Here is an 18,039-nt window from a genome sequence, read left to right as displayed (position 1 = left end):
AATTAACTGAAGAATCAAAAAAAAATTGACAGCTTTTAGTACACCTAGAGGACATTACCACTGAAATGTTATGCCTTTTGGGTTAAATATAGCACCACAGATATTTCAACGATGGATGGATACAATTTTTAAAGATCTTAAAGATTGCTGTGTAGTTTATATTGATGATATACCTATCTTCTCTAAAACGGAGGAGCATAAGAAACATTTAAAATTAGTTTGTGAAAATTTCTAAAAACATGGAATCATGTTATCTCCAAAAAAGATTGAATTAGAAAAAGAATCAATTGAATTTTTAAGAATAATTTTAGACCAGAAAGGTTAAAATTACAAGAACATTTTCCTAATACTTTTGAAAATATAACAAAATTACAAACTTTATTTGGTATTTTAAATTATGGATGAAATTTTATCAAAAATCTTTCAAAAATAGAAATTCTTTGGTTAACTAAATTAAGGAAAAATGTTATTTTCAAATGGACAGCAGAAGATGTTGCTTTAATTAAACAAATTAAAGAAAATGTTAAAACTTTACCAGATATTTATCTTCCTAAAACATGTGATAAATTAATTTTAAAAACAGATTCCTCAAAAGCATGCTGGGATGTGTTCTTAAAGCAATACCAAGTAACTTATGGCATGATAAAGAGATACCTTTATCAGAAAATGGGATTAGATCAAGAAAAAAAATTCAATACCCATAAAATTACAAAAAAGAAGAACTAATTTATGGATATAATTCTGAAACATTTAAACCAAATGAACAAAAATATATTATTTTTGAAAAAGAATTACTTGCAATAAAATTGGCAATAAAAAGTTTTTATATCTTAGAAAATTTTATTATACACACTGATAATAAGACAGTAAGAGATTTCTTGATCAATAAAAAACATATTGAGCAAGAAAGAAGATTAGCCTGTGTGGGGATGTATTTTCAGAATACCAACACGTGGCATGGTGACGCCGACGTGTCAGCCGAGATGCCACGTGCCCTTGTAGTTAAGCCGAGGTAATATCGGAGAAGCCGAGGTCATCTCCGAAGATGTCGGAGCCCGAGATAAGGGGCGAGAATCCTAGGGCAAAGAGGATTGAATCAAGATAAGGATTAAACTCTTAGGGAGTTTATCTCTATCACTTAAAAGAGTCCAGAGTAAGCAATGAACTAGAGTTCATAGAAGTCATACTTCTAGTGGGACTTGGATTGAGTATATTATAAAAGAGAGGCGCCCCCGTGGGTCTAAGGTATGTAATTTATACTTTGAGTATTCAGTTTAGTACTTGATTATCTTTGAGAGATATACTGACTTGATCGTCGAAGTGTCCCCGGGTGGAAGAACCACCGCCGTAGCTTTTTCTGTCTGTCTCAGGTTGCTTAAGCCATCTATTCCGCTTGTGCTCTCCAGCTGATCATTAGACGGGCAGTGTGGTCAGATTTTCACCCACACAATTTGGCGCCGTCTGTGGGAACGAAGGAAGAATAGATGGCCAGTAACGGACAGCAAAATATTGGGGAGGACGCTCCCACTGGGAGTGACAGCCCAATTGATCTTGATATCGAAGGAGATAACCGCAATACAGAAGCCCGTGACCAGGGTCACAGAGAGAACGACGTCATCCCAGAAGGCGACACGTCAAAAAGAGCTAACCAAGGAAAATACTACAATGAAGATAACCTCCAGGTATGGAGGGACAGGTGCCTACGGAGGGATGAGGAAGTAAAAGAACTAGCAAACAAGTTGGCGGACCTCCAGACAGTCGTCAACTTCATGATGCAGAATAATGTTATGCAGCCACCATACCCGCTGCATGATACGCCGATGCCAGCGAACAACACTCAGAAGGAGGTAAGAAAAACAATCCCCGAGGTCCCCCAGCATACCAGAAGCGGAAGGCATTCACACCGGCCTTCCAGGGAAGTCGGACGGGAAAAGCCGAGGCAAGAGGAGTCCCGACGGACACACCACATGAAGAATCCAGACCCCAAAGAACATCGACATGTTCAGGGGCAAATACTCCATTTTGACACATCCCACGAAGAAAGATCCAAACGACCCCACCACGAGGCCGAAAGCAGTGTACCAAAAAGACTAAAATCCAAAGACAGCCGAGCTCCAGGGAGGAGCAAAGAAGACTTGAGGGACTACCTCAAGAGGAGGCAACAGAATGGAGAAGCCGAGGTAAACTCCCCAGTGAAACCGAAGACAGCCTTCTCGGCGGAACTGGACAAATTCGAACCGCCCAAAAGATTCAGTATGCCGAGGTTTCAAATCTATGACGGTAAATCAGATCCAAACTTTCATGTTGGGTTGTACCTAAATTCAATGGCGCTATACAGCGGAAACGAGCCGTTGCTCTGCAAAGTATTCCCCTCATCCTTTGGGGAAATTGCATCTGATTGGTTCCACAAGTTACCAAAAGGAAGTATAAAGACATGGGAAGGCTTGGCCGAGATGTTTGTGGCCAGATTCGTGACCAACAAGCTGCAACCCCTGAGGGTTGATGCTTTGATGGCTCTACGAATCACCAAGGAAGAAGGCCTCAGGGCCTATGCGAAGAGGTACTACGAGGTGTTCAACCGAATACCTGAATGCAACCAGGAAGTAGCAGTCGTATCCTTCAAGAACGGCCTGAAAAATGACTGCCCTCTACGGAAGTCTTTGGCAAAAACATTACCGAAAAGCATGGAAGAACTCATGGCAAGAATTGAGAAATATGCCAGGGCCGAAGAAGATACATCGGGAAACAAAGAGGTGAAACAAGAAAAGGGAAACGGCTCGCCAAAGCGAGGCCGAATCAACAATGGGCCGACCAAACAAGAAATAGAATTAAGAAATAAACAGGCGGTAACCACAGTATTCCGGATCCCAATCCATAAAATCTTGGATCGGATTCGAAATCAACCTTATTTCAGGGCTCCGGCAAGAGCACCAGGGGAATTCATGGGAAGGAACGTTGGTAGACGTTGTGCCTACCACAATGAAGAAGGGCATCCAACTCAAGGTTGCAGAGCCTTAAAAGCACACTTGGAGGACCTAGTAAGACAAGGCCTTCTGAGGGACCTGGTCGATGAGGCCAGAACAAGGGAAGAGCAGGCAAGGCTGCCCCAAGCACCAGCAGCACCCCCTCCCCCAGCACAGCTACCACAAGCAGGAGAACCAAGGGTGGTCAATGTAATCCACTCAAGGGTCAATGAAAACGAAATCAGAGGAGAAACCCAGAGGGTAAGACATTTACAGCATATTTATCAAGTCGGGGAAAAGAGACATCGGCCAGAAGAATGCCAAGGGCCAATAATAGCCTTTACTGAAGCCGACCTAGAACTGGTCCAACACCCGCATAATGATGCCTTGGTAGTATCCCTACAGGTCGGGGAGTGCCAAGTTAAACGCATCCTAATAGATCAAGGCAGCTCATGTGACATCATGTATGTCAGATGTTACAAAGAGCTAGGCCTTCACCCCGATGACCTAGAACAATCAAGCGGCCCGATGGTCGGCTTTAACGGAACGCCGACATGGCCACTGGGTGCAACAAGCTTAGAAGTACAAGCCGGCACTAAGAAGATCAGAACGGAATTCCTGGTAATTGACACACCCTCACCATACAACATCATCCTGGGAAGGCCGTGGTTACATGCAATGGGGGCAGTCCCCTCGACATTACATCAACTACTCCGGTTCCCAACAGAGAATGGGATTGAAGAAGTCAGAGGGGATCAACTACAAGCTAAAAATTGCTCCATGGCAGCAATAAAATCCACCTGTAGTGTACAGGAACCAAAGAAAGCAGAAGTTGAAGATGAGGACATGGAAGTCCTGGAAGATGTTGGGAAAGAGCCAGCCGAGAAAAGCGAAGAAGCGCTAAAGAAAATCCTCGTCCAGGAGGGCGACGAAGAACGATTTTTTCTTCTTGGCTCAGGCTTAGCCAGAGAAAAAGAAAAAGAACTGGAAGATTTTTTAAGAGCAAACATAGAGGCGTTCGCCTGGACACCTTATGAAATGCCTGGCATTGACCCTGAGGTCACTTGCCACAGTCTGAATGTCGACAGATCGGCAAAACCTGTGATTCAACGAGCCAGAAGGCCGACGTTAATGCACGTCGAAGCAGTCGAGGAAGAGGTAAACAGACTCCTTGAAGCCAGGGCCATCCGAGAAGTCCAGTACCCAACGTGGCTGTCCAACACAGTAGTAGTAAAAAAGAAGAATGGCAAGTGGAGGGTTTGTGTAGACTTCACCAGCCTCAACAAAGCTTGCCCGAAAGACAGCTTTCCTCTGCCCAAAATCGACCAACTGGTAGACGCCACCTCGAGACATGAAAGGATGAGTTTTTTAGATGCATACAGAGGGTACCACCAGATTGCTATGTACCCTCCAGATGAGGAGAAGACCGCGTTCATCACCCCGAAAGGCCTGTACTGTTACAGGGTAATGCCTTTTGGGCTAAAAAACGCAGGAGCAACCTATCAGAGGTTAGTGACAAAGATGTTTAAACACCTGATTGGCAAAACGGTAGAAGTTTACATCGATGATATGGTCGTAAAGACGAAGAAATCAAAAGGTCATCTTGCCGACCTAAAAGAGGTCTTTGACATACTCAAAAGATATCGGCTACGACTCAACGCCTCAAAATGCGCTTTCGGAGTTGGGTCAGGTAAATTTCTAGGATATCTGGTAACAAGAAAGGGCATTGAAGCCAGCCCAGACCAAATTAAGGCCATCCTGGAACTACAGAGTCCAACATCGGCAAAACAAGTTCAAGTGCTCACTGGAAGGGCCGCAGCCCTAAACCGATTCATCAGCAGAAGCTCAGACAAGTGTAGACCCTTCTTTAACCTGGTAAAAAAAGCCACAGACTTCCTATGGACGGACGAATGTGAATCTGCCTTAGCCGACCTAAAAAAGTACTTGACCACAACCCCGGTCCTTTCTAACCCAATCCCAGGGGAGGAATTGTTTTTGTACTTAGCAGTCTCTGAACACGCAGTCAGTGCAGTGCTAATCCGAGAGGAAAAAGGGGAGCAAAAGGCTGTCTATTACGTAAGCAAAACTCTGGCTAACGCGGAAACAAGGTACCTACCACTGGAAAAATTGATGCTAGCCTTGGTAATGGCCTCAAAGAAATTGAGCCATTACTTTCAGGCACACAAGATTGTGGTTCTAACAGAGCACCCACTGAAGTCCTTATTACAGCAAGGAGACTTAACAGGAAGAATAGCAAAATGGGCAGTAACACTAGGCCAGTTTGACCTAGAATTTAGGCCAAGAACAGCAATAAAGGGCCAAGTTTTGGCCGACTTCGTCGCAGAACTCACACCTGAAGCCATCACACCTCGGGCTCCGACGAGCCAAGAGGAACATTGCCCCGACAAGCAAAAAGAATCCCAGTCAAAGACAAAAAAGCAAGAGAAAGAAAAGCTCAGACCATGCAGCATCTACATCGGCGATTCATTTAGACTATTCGTCGATGGAAGTTCAAACCGCCAGGGAGCAGGAGCAGGAGCAGGAGTACTGCTGATATCTCCAGATGGAGAAATTATAGAACAGTCCATCCGTCTGGGGTTCAAAGCCTCCAATAATGAAGCAGAATATGAAGCATTAATTGCAGGGCTAAAGCTAGCAGCAGCAGCAGAGGCAGACGAGGTAATTGTTTTTTGTGATTCACAATTAATTGTTAACCAGTCAACAGGAGAATTTGCAGCCAGAGACGAAAGAATGTCGGCATATGCAAAGGAAGTCATCCGACTGGCAGCCCTATTCCAGAACTGCAGATTACTCCAAGTAAGCCGAGATGACAACACCCACGCCGACGCGTTAGCAAACTTGGCCAGCTCAATTCAAACTGGAAAAACAAGGACAATTATGATCGACTACATGTCGGCCCCAAGCATAGATAAACAGAGCATTGAGCAAGAAGCAATGTGCGTGGGCCTTGGACCAAGTTGGATGGATGCAATCATTGCATTCCTAAAAGAGGGGAAGCTGCCAGAAGACCATAAAGAAGCACATAAAATTAGGCTGAAATCGGCCAGATTCAGTCTAACAGCGGAAGGCCATCTCTACAGGAGGTCCTTCACTGGACCACTTTTAAGGTGCGTACATCCTTTGCAGGTTGAAGATTTCCTTTACGAGATTCATGAAGGAATTTGTGGAAGCCACGCAGGGGGCAGATCGTTAGCCCACAGGGCCATTACCCAGGGGTATTGGTGGCCCTACATGCAAAAGGATGCCGAAGCTTATGTAAAGAAGTGTGAACAATGTCAAAAGTTTGCACCTTTGATACATCAGCCAGCTGCCGACCTAAACCCAGTATCCAGCCCCTGGCCGTTTGCCCAATGGGGCATGGATCTAGTTGGACAACTTCCCCAGGCAACTAGGCAGAGAAAATACTTGCTGGTAGCAACAGACTACTTCACAAAATGGATAGAGGCAGAACCTCTTGCCAAAATCCGAGATGTGGATGTCAAGAATTTTATTTGGAGAAACATAATCACCAGATTTGGGATTCCAAGAGCTATAGTTGCCGACAACGGAACACAATTCGACAGCAAACTTATCAAAAACTTTTGTGCAAAATTCAAGATCAAGAATTATTTCTCAACACCAAGTTTTCCTCAAAGCAATGGGCAAGCAGAGGCATCCAACAAAGTAATCCTGGATGGAATAAAGAAGAGGCTCCAGGCAGCAAAAGGAAAGTGGGTGGACGAATTGCCCAACGTACTTTGGGCATATCGGACTACGCCGAGAAGATCAACAGGAGAATCCCCATTCGCCATGGCATATGGCACAGAAGCAGTCATCCCATTGGAGATCGGCATCCCAGGGATCAGAACCCAGGGAGTAGAGAATGGCACCAATGACATACTCTTAGCCCGAGACCTGGATTTATTGGAAGAACGAAGAGAGAAGGCTGCAATTCAGCTCGCAGTATACCAACAACAGCTTGCCAGAGCTTACAACAAGAGAGTCAATCCAAGAGATTTTCAAGTTGGCGACTTAGTCCTAAGAAAAGTCGTCGGGAACAAGAGGGATCCCAGGGAGGGCAAGCTTGGCCCAAACTGGGAAGAACCCTACAGAGTTACTTCAGTACTTGGGAATGGAGCATATCGACTTGAGGACAATGAGGGCAAAGCATTGCCCAGACCTTGGAATACTTGTAATTTGAAATTTTTCTATCATTAGATAAACATCATTGTTTGGCCAATATTATCAATAAAGTCTTTTCAGAATCCTTTCAACATGTTCGATTGATGCATGGATGTTTTCGAAGACATATCAACCTCAGGCAAAGTTAAGCCGATGTTATTCCTTAATTCACTTGTTGAAATTTGTAGCAATTTACAAGTTGGAATTAAGCTGATTCCTTATCTTCACTTGTTGAAATTTGTAGCAATTTACAAGTTGAAGTTAAGCCGATGTTATTCCTTAATTCACTTGTTGAAATTTGTAGCAATTTACAAGTTGGAATTAAGCTGATTCCTTATCTTCACTTGTTGAAATTTGTAGCAATTTACAAGTTGAAGTTAAGCCGATGTTATTCCTTAATCCACTTGTTGAAATTTGTAGCAATTTACAAGTTGGAATTAAGCTGATTCCTTATCTTCACTTGTTGAAATTTGTAGCAATTTACAAGTTGAAGATAAGCCGATGTTATTCCTTAATTCACTTGTTGAAATTTGTAGCAATTTACAAGTTGGAATTAAGCTGATTCCTTATCTTCACTTGTTGAAATTTGCAGCAATTTACAAGTTGAAGTTAAGCCGATGTTATTCCTTAATCCACTTGTTGAAATTTGTAGCAATTTACAAGTTGGAATTAAGCTGATTCCTTATCTTCACTTGTTGAAATTTGTAGCAATTTACAAGTTGAAGATAAGCCGATGTTATTCCTTAATTCACTTGTTGAAATTTGTAGCAATTTACAAGTTGGAATTAAGCTGATTCCTTATCTTCACTTGTTGAAATTTGCAGCAATTTACAAGTTGAAGTTAAGCCGATGTTATTCCTTAATCCACTTGTTGAAATTTGTAGCAATTTACAAGTTGGAATTAAGCTGATTCCTTATCTTCACTTGTTGAAATTTGTAGCAATTTACAAGTTGAAGATAAGCCGATGTTATTCCTTAATTCACTTGTTGAAATTTGTAGCAATTTACAAGTTGGAATTAAGCTGATTCCTTATCTTCACTTGTTGAAATTTGCAGCAATTTACAAGTTGAAGTTAAGCCGATGTTATTCCTTAATCCACTTGTTGAAATTTGTAGCAATTTACAAGTTGGAATTAAGCTGATTCCTTATCTTCACTTGTTGAAATTTGTAGCAATTTACAAGTTGAAGATAGGCCGAGGTTATTGCTTAAGTTCTCATAGCAATGTGTGGGTCGTTTAAACCCAAGGGAAGATGCTTAACACTTGTTGAAATTTGTAGCAATTTACAAGTTTATGTTAAGCCGACGTATGATCACCCGCCGAGGTATACAGTAAGTTACAGGTTAAAATAAAGGCTAAGTATATTGTTCATTACTTGTTGAAATTTGTAGCAATTTACAAGTAGGTAGGACTAAGATTACTATTTAATACTTGTTGAAATCTATGAAAAGACTGCAGGACAGTATCTTGCCGAAGTAAAAGTCTCATGGTTATACCCGAGGTATAAAACCCCGAGGAGATTGCATAAAGGAAGCAACATATCACAAGATTGAAACATTCAAAAGAAAGAACTGTTGCAGTTACATATTGAAGAAGCCACGTCGGCCAAAAGAAAGAGTTCTGCATTACCTAGAAAAGTACAAAATGCAAAAAAAAAAAAAAAAAAACAAAAAACAAAAAACATTTTCAAGATTCTTCAGCATTAGCCACTACAGGGACTGGGATCTCGGACGATTCAGGTGGAATCTCCTCGGCCACTTTCTCCGCTTGTATTTCGGCATCTATCTCTGCCAATGTTGTGTCAAGACTTCTTTCAGTCAGAAGGAGGTCAGATGATAGATACCCTTGAACAGACTCCCTGGGCACTTCCTCAGCATCATCACCCCCCTCATCTTGAGTTAAGTCCATAACCAGCTCAGCAGGAGGAGGGGACTTGACTTCGGCAGCATTCTTGGGTTTTCTCACCAAGGCCTCACCATCATCTTTTTCTTCATCTTCCTCCACGGCCTCGGCCTCAGACTCTGATTCACCTTCAGGAGGAGGTGGAGGAAATGGTAACGGAATAGCGTCGGCCTGACGCAATGGCGAGTCAGCAGGAAGGTCAAGCTTCTTTATCAAGGACATCCAACCAAGGGAAAATCCCCTGTTACATGCCTGCCTGACTTGAAGCTTGTAGTCTTCTGCGACGTCGGCCATACCTTGAGCATAGGCCTTTTCATCGGCCTCTTTGATTTCGGCCTCTTTAGTGGCCAGAGCTTGCTGGAGTTCTTTCTCCGCTTGGGCCTTCTGAACCTCGGCCTCTCTTTTCTCGGCCTCAGCAACCTTTTTAACGGCCTCAGCAGCCTCGGCCTTCTCAAGAGCAAGAGTTTGAACCTTAGTTGCAGCCTCGGCTTGATCCTCCAATTTTTTCATTTTTGCTTCAAGAGACCTGATCTCTCTCTTCATAGAAGATGCTTCCCTCTTCATATCAACCAACCTTTGACGATTTTCAAAGGCTTGCATGGAAAATGAGTGGGCATGCTGAATGGCCTACAAAAAGAACAGAAATGTGAGACAGTACTCTCAGTGAAGAACGGAAGAAAGAATCACAAGTACAGACAGAAATACTTACTTGAGCAGAGTGTTGGAGCATCAGAGCGTAATTTTCATACTCACTAAACTTGGCATTTCGCTCCAAGTCATTTGGTAGAAGAAGAGCAGTGCTAAGGGCAACAGCAACGTTGATATCATCAGCACTTTCACTAGCCATGATGGGCCTATCCTCCAGGGATAGATCAGGGGCCCAGGGGACGTCGGGCTTCTTCGAAGCCGAGGTCATTGCAGACGATGACCTTGGCCGCTTTGACTGTGTAGACCTTGAGGGTTGGCCCTCAGCAGATCTCTTTGTTGAAGTAGAGGCTGATTTTTTACTTTCAGCTAACTTCGAAATCGGCAAAGCATCCTCAGCCTCGGCATCTGTAGCCGTGGCCTTAGGCTGAGCCTTTTTTACTCTCTTTGGTTTGGGTGGAAGCATTGATTGCGTTGGTGCAGCTTCGGCGTCAGTTGGGAGATCGGCAAGAAGGTCTTGGACAACAGGCCTTTGACGAACCATTTCGGCAGTCTTTACGAGCTTTCGTTGGCGTTTACGTTCAGGAATTGGTATTAAGTAGGGGGCCGAAGTTGATGGAAGATCGGCTGGGTCAGATGTGGACTCTTGATCTGTTCGGGATGTAGAAGCAGTTAAGGTTGTGGCTGTGGGTGGAAAAAGACTCTTCTTCCTTTTTCTAGGGATGTCGGGTAAGGTGGATTTGTATGTAGGGATGAAGTTTAGTAATACTGGGGCTTTTCGTTTATGGATTGGAAGGCCAAGAAGTGTTTTCAGATCTGTTCCTGGGAAGAAGGATTGGCGAAAATTTGTCGGTGGCTGATGAAGATCTGCAGAGAGACAGACGTCAGAAACAAAAAATATTAAAATCTCAGATAAAAACAACTAAGTGTTGACTCAGGGCTCTTACTCTTGCCCTCTGTAAGTGTTCGAGGAAGAGGGTAGAGGTGGACATCTTCATCTGGGCCAAATTCCCAATTTCCAGAAGCAATGAGAAAATCATCTCCAGCCCCCTTGTTGGAGTCTGGAAGGTCGGCTATAATTTTGTACTGAGTAGATCTCGGCTTAAGGTAATAGACAAAACCCCTATCCTTCAGATCAAGAGGGCACATGGTATAACAATATTGAAGGTCGGCTAGGGTGATTCTAAGGTTTTCTTGCCTAGCTAAGGCAATAATACCGTTAATTACCCTATAGGAATTAATAGTAAGTTGCATAGGGTTCAGCTTATAGAAATGGAGAACTTGACGAAAAAGGGGATCGAGTGGAAGCCGAAGTCCACATTCGGTAAAAGCAACTATTGGAAAAGGCATTGTGTGGTCTGTGGGCACGATGGTATCATTATCCCCAGCCAGCTTAAGATAAACATCGGCTGGGATAGAGAATTCTTGCCTAAAGTATTCAAGTTTTGTCGGGGTATTCACCCTATGCCTCCACATACCCATTATGTTGGCTTAAACTAAGAGGAATATGTTTCAGAAGGTGGGCGTTTTTCAGGTTTCCCTAAAGATTAAGGGTTCTACAGACAAATCCCAAATCTATAAGGTATGAAGATAAAAATCGAGGGCACAGATCTGGGGCAGATACAAAAAAGAGAAAACAAAGATGAAGTTTCAGATTCAAGAACAGAGGTATAGTTCTCAGAAACAATAGAAATACAGAAAAAATCAAGGACAACGGCAAAGAGAATGATGAAAAAGCATAGAAGTTCAAGGTAAAAGCCACAAATTCAAGATACAAATAAATCCAAGACCTCGAACAAGATCAGTAATGGCAACAGACAGACAAAAGCACATAAAGAAAATGGAAAAATTAAAGAAGAGGATCTTACCAGGACAAATGAAGCCAAGGCAGTGCTCGCCGAACTCCGAAATTGATTGCAACAGCAAAGAGGGCTTTTGCAAGAATGAGGGATTAAGAGCAGTTCCAGAAGAAAGAACGAGGCAATGGCAGATTCGAAGAAGAATAAGCTTTTCAGAGAGAGAAAACAAAAAGATGGAATGAAAAAGTGAAGAAAAGATAAGAGGCAAAAGAAAAGTTTTGTCAAAAATGTGAAACGGCGGCAAAATTAGGGTAATCATTACGCCTAGGGTAACGCACGCGTCAGGCGGCGCAGACGAAATGAACGGACAGCTTCAGGCGCGTCACTGACACGCCCCAATAAAAACGAAACACGTAAGAGAAACAGTTAGATATGCATGACAGCTCATGCGCATGGGAGAATACGATCGAAGCCTTGTTTTCCGAAGAAGACACGTCGGCTGAAAATAGGTAATCTTGGCAAAATAGTTTTTGAGCCATTACTCAGAATAGAAGTGACAAAATTTCGGAATAGGTTCCATCACCTCAGAATGCCGAGGTAATAGAACCTAGGGGGCAGTTGTGGGGATGTATTTTCAGGATACCAACACGTGGCATGGTGACGCCGACGTGTCAGCCGAGGTGCCACGTGCCCTTGTAGTTAAGCTGAGGTAATATCGGAGAAGCCGAGGTCATCTCCGAAGATGTCGGAGCCCGAGATAAGGGGCGAGAATCCTAGGGCAAAGAGGATTGAATCAAGATAAGGATTAAACTCTTAGGGAGTTTATCTCTATCACTTAAAAGAGTCCAGAGTAAGCAGTGAACTAGAGTTCATAGAAGTCATACTTCTAGTGGGACTTGGATTGAGTATATTATAAAAGAGAGGCGTCCCCGTGGGTCTAAGGTATGTAATTTATACTTTGAGTATTCAGTTTAGTACTTGATTATCTTTGAGAGATATACTGACTTGATCGTCGGAGTGTCCCCGGGTGGAAGAACCACCGCCGTAGCTTTTTCTGTCTGTCTCAGGTTGCTTAAGCCATCTATTCCGCTTGTGCTCTCCAGCTGATCATTAGACGGGCAGTGTGGTCAGATTTTCACCCACACAGCCTGGTATAATAAAATTTCAGAATATACTTTTGAGGTAAAATAACTTAAAGGTACTAACAATTTTCTTACAGATTTTCTTAGTAGGAATTGTTTCAGAAAATTAAATTACTAAACAAGTAATTTTAATTTTTGCAAAAGACCTATAGACCAAGAGGAAAAAATGAAAACAACCCACTCAAGGAGATTGGGTGACAATTCCAAACAAAAAAAAGTTTATATTGTGTTTGCAAGAAGACAACCTGAAATTTACACAGAATGGAATGAGTGCAATAAGCAAGTTTGCGGATTTCTAGGAGCAAGTTTTAAATCCTATGATAGCTTGACCAAAGCTAAAAAAGCTTTTTACAGTGCACCAGCTATGCCTGTTTATCAAAATAATTTTTATCAAATGAAAACTAACACAATTCCAACTAATATTCAGACATCTAAACTAGATGAATCTGAAATAAAAGATTTTTTCAACCCTGATATATCTAGAGAAATTTATACAAAACTCAATGGAGTGTAGAAAACTCGTATTGTAGACAACGAAGTGAAATTTCGAAAACATATAGGAGTTCTGGACAATAAATTAGCTGAGCAAACAGCTAAATTAAAATATTTGCAAAATCTTTGTTTCAATATCCTTAAACAAATAAATTGGGATGAAGAAGTTAATTTTGAAAAAAAAATAATTTTCTTTAGCTATCAGACCTCATATCAAATGATTTTTCTGACCCAATTTTTGAACAAATAAAAAGAATTTGTCTTTTTGAAAAAATAAGAACTTTGCTTCCAAAAAAAAAATTTCTATTAATCAAAAATTGCGTTGAGGATCATCCTGATAAGATTAGACAAATCTTAGAACGATCTTATGATAAATTAAATTTTAAAAATGAAATTCTCAAAATAACCATTATGGCAAACCATGACATGTGGTTTTTTGAAGACATAGATTGGGAAATAACTAATCAAGTTATTTTTCAAATTTTAGATCCAATCCAGTGGATAGAATATCCAATGATCATAAAAGCAGTGTTCTCATGGGTAGTAAAAGACTTCCGATAGCGTAAATATTTTACTTTCTGGATCTCCAACACAATTGGTTGGCGAGAACGATAATATTTTTTCCAACCATACCAAAATTCAAAAAAACTGAAGATTTTGAATTTGAAGATAATTATTTGGATGAAGATCGCCGGAAGGAGCGATTAGAAAATATTCAAAAACTTCCTTTAACAGAATATTAGATTAGATAGTCTAATAACTGTTTCACAGGAAGCTTCTAATATCCATGGCTCAGCAAAATTGCCATTCATGGGTCACAGATGGTAGAATACTATTTGTAACTCATTTTCCCATAACATATCAAAAGTCTCCTAGAAAAATTAATGAGGCTCTTGACATGTTATTAAATCTTAAAAAGAGAAATAATTTGGATCTTCCGTTGGAACTAGCCATGACTGCGGATGATGTAGAACAAATTCAGAATGAGCGATAAGACCAGGATCTTGATTCCCCTTCATCAGAGACTGATGAAGAATATCACAATCTCATCAATAGGATGGAAGCATAGTGGACCCCACTATCACATGCAATTGTCTCATGATCGACTCCAACCTTATCCAGGACACATGGAGCAACCTGCATTATTAGGCGGAAAGTGGTCAGACAAATCCTTCCAGCCGACGCTACACGACAAATAAGATCAACCAAATCTTATCTATATCAGTCTATCTCTCTGAACCACGGGGAGGGTCGACAGTGTATATAATTGGTTTTTGTCAAAATATGACAAATAATTGTAATTTTTCATTTATTTTTCTAAGGACTTTTTTGTCTTTGCATTTATTTTTGTATGGAAACTTTGTATAAGCCTATGCCTTGTAGACTTTTGTAGAAAGTTGGAAAGTTTTTGGCCTTATTGGTGTTGTAAATGTCAACAAATTAGATATGTAATAATATTATGATAGACTTTTTGGATTAGGATGACCTTTGGTTTTTGTTTGTATATACAAAATGTATTCTATAAATTGGCATTCAAGCCAACGAATGAAGCAATGTAAATTTTCACCATTCCTTTGTTGCCTACATCTTTGCCTAACTTCTCTAATTTTCTCTTACTCCATAACTCCACAATAAAATAGTAGAAAGTTCATTTCCTTTTTGTTATTCTAAAATTGGTATCAGAGCCTGGTGAAGAGCTTTTGAAAGCAAGATCAAACTGCGTAAGTATTTCTGTCTATGTATAAATTTTGATAAGTGTGTTTGGTGTGCTTAATGATATTAATAAATAAATAAATAAATAAATAAATAAAAAGTTTAGTCTTTAATTGTGTATCCTTTGTATTTTATATCTTCATCATTATTTGTTTTATTTATAGTTATTGTAAAGCCTATATGCTTAATATATGTCAAAACCTATATACTCATTAAGATCTTTTGACTATTAGCCATGATTAGGCATTTTTAAGTCTTTAAGATCATAAAGAGAAGTTTTAGGCACTAGATAAATACACTAAGAGGGTATTAGGTATCAACAACAATCTATAATGGCAATTAATCTTGAAGATATAATATGCTTTGGAAATATAAAAAATAATGTTAATAATAAATATGACCATAGTTTGCACATTACTAAAGAGTCAGCAAATATAAATAGTGTGTGTTCTAGTTTAAATAATATTAACGATATTATGTGCTCTTGGTTTTCTAAATTAGATAAAAATCAAAAAATAAATCAAAATTATCTAGAATCTAAAGGGGAGTCTATAGAATCTAAAATAGACAATTTAGGTTCTATAATAAATATTGACTTAAACAAAGAAGCAAAAACCCAAATAAACAATTTGGTGACAAAATTAGAAAGTATATCCTTCATAAACAATGATGAAATGAATAGTCCAGGAGATAACTCCATTCCTTGGCTATTTTATGGTACATAAGATATTATGATACTTCAAACTAATACATATAATAGGACTGAATATGAAAATATTGTTGAAATATTGGATTATTGGAGAAAATTACATAAAGACTCAGATTTAGGTATTGATGAAAGAAATAGACTACTAGATTAGATAAGAGAAACTTATCTAGAACATGAACTCTTTTACAGAACTTTAATTATGATATTAATAAGTCAACCAATGATAATGATAGTCAATCATCCTCGTCTAAAGAAACAAAAGATCAAGATGTTTCATCAAAAATAAATAACAAAAAAGAAAGGTAGATGAGCCGATTGATCCCCAATTGTTTGGCACATGGGGAGATGGAAAAAATTTTGACTTTATTCAAACAAATGAAATTAAAAATGATACTAACACTGGAAGTTCCTCCAATCCTGCACCTGAGTCAATAATATCTAGAAAGGATAATAATCATAAGTATCCAACAGCTCAAAATGGTACTTATTTAGACTTGTTTCATGTTTCATTTAAGGATCAGCCACAAGTAATTGATGATTTGGCACAATCATTGTCCATCATTATTACCAATTATAAAAATAGTTGGTCAAAGGAAAAATTCCTTGATTATATTGCAACACCTCTCCAAGGAGATGTGTTGTAATGGTTAAGACAGTGAGAAAAATCTGAAATTGAAAAAAGTCAAAAAACAGTCTTATTGGCAAATTTTCTCACCCTTGACACAATATTAGCTGAGTTTGCAAAAATCATAAAAGAAAATTTATGTGATTTTGCAAGAGATACGAATTTGTAAGCAGACGCAAATTATATTTTGATTAAATTAGAATTATGTAATATTTGTCTTTTTAAAGACTGTGTTCAAACATTTAAAAAATATTATTATCTTATTGATCCACCAGCAAATCAACCCTGATTAGATCAATTTTTTCATAAACTCCCTAATCCATGGGATGAGTTATGTATTAAAACATATCCTGACTTTCTCAAAAAAAATGGGAAAAGAAGAATATGATAATCTTGATTTTCGCATTATTTATGTTCTAAAACTGATTGCAGATCGATATCTAGAAGCAAAGGCGAAAAAACAAATAAAAAATTAAATTTTCAACTCACAATATAATCAAAAATGTTATGATAAAATTTTAGAAGAAAATTGAAAAATTAGTTGTAATAAATTTCTCAAGCGAAAATGATTTTTCAAAAAACGCAGAAAATATAAATGGAAACCTTGGAAAAAGAAAAAAAAAATTCAAAAAAGAAAAAGTATATTCGAAAAAACAAACCAGCAAGTATTTCAAAAAAGGAAATTTGTAAATGTTGCATTTGTAACGAAAAAGGTCACTATGCACCCGAATGCTCAAAAAGGGGAAAAAGTGCAAAGAAAATTATCAAAGTTCTTGAACAACAAGATTTTGAAATAATGTAAGGTGAAGAAATTTATGATGAAGTAAAAATCTTATACGAAATTTCTAGGAATAAAAAAAGTTCAGATGAAGAACTAATCTTTATGATGACTAATATAGATAGTCAATAAATATCTCAAGAAGGAGATAGTATATCTCAAGAAGAATTACAAACAATTCGATTTGGAGATGTAATCGGAGAAAAAAAAACTTTTATCAAAGAAGAATTAGCAAAATTCGAAAAAATGCAAGAAATTGCTATGCCAAAAATTTACAAACTTTCAAAATTCAATTTCTTTTCAGCAAGAGTGTTTGAATAATACAGTGGCAACACTCAAGCAAAATGGTCAAAAGAAGAAAATATTGATATTTCTTTTTTTGAACAGAAAAATGTTACAAGATAAAAAAAAATATATATATATCCCTAGATTCAATATATTTATATTGGATTAATACAGGTAACCATAACAGCCTTATTCCGTCAAATGATAGATACTCCTATTTTGACAGTAATCTTTGATAAAATATTTTCCGACCCAATGAAAGCAATTATCGGAAGAATTCAATCTAATTTGGTTAATAGAGTAGTTTGGTTTAATATTAGACCAAATTTCTTTATTTCCATAAATGATCCTAATCTTGAGGACACAGTTAAAATAAGAATTAAAACACAAGGATTAAGAATAAAATTGAATTCCCATGATTTGACTATTCGTTGGAAAACAATTCACGAATTGACCAAATTTCCTGAAACAAAAACAAGATCAAACAATAATAAAATTGTTAAAATCTTTGAACCTAGACCATTTGACACGGTAATCCAACCGCGTCTAATGAATTGGAGTGATTTAGAAGTCCATCGACAATGGTTAATCCATGACCTAATGGAACAAGGAGAATCTTCTAAAATAAAAAATCCTGCCCAACTGCAAATACAATCGTCAGGAAAAAAAAATTATATATTCAAAATACAATTCTAAAAATTAAAAAATCAACTTCTGTATTTGTGAAAAAAAAATTCCTAACAAATCATTTTCAAAATTAAGCATTGATAAATCAAGTAATAATTCTATTCAAGAATCTGTTGT

Source organism: Camellia sinensis, chromosome 3, assembly GCF_055761805.1.
Source record: "Camellia sinensis isolate YWXY chromosome 3, ASM5576180v1, whole genome shotgun sequence".
Lineage (NCBI taxonomy): Eukaryota > Viridiplantae > Streptophyta > Magnoliopsida > Ericales > Theaceae > Camellia > Camellia sinensis.
This window is presented reverse-complemented; position numbering follows the sequence as displayed.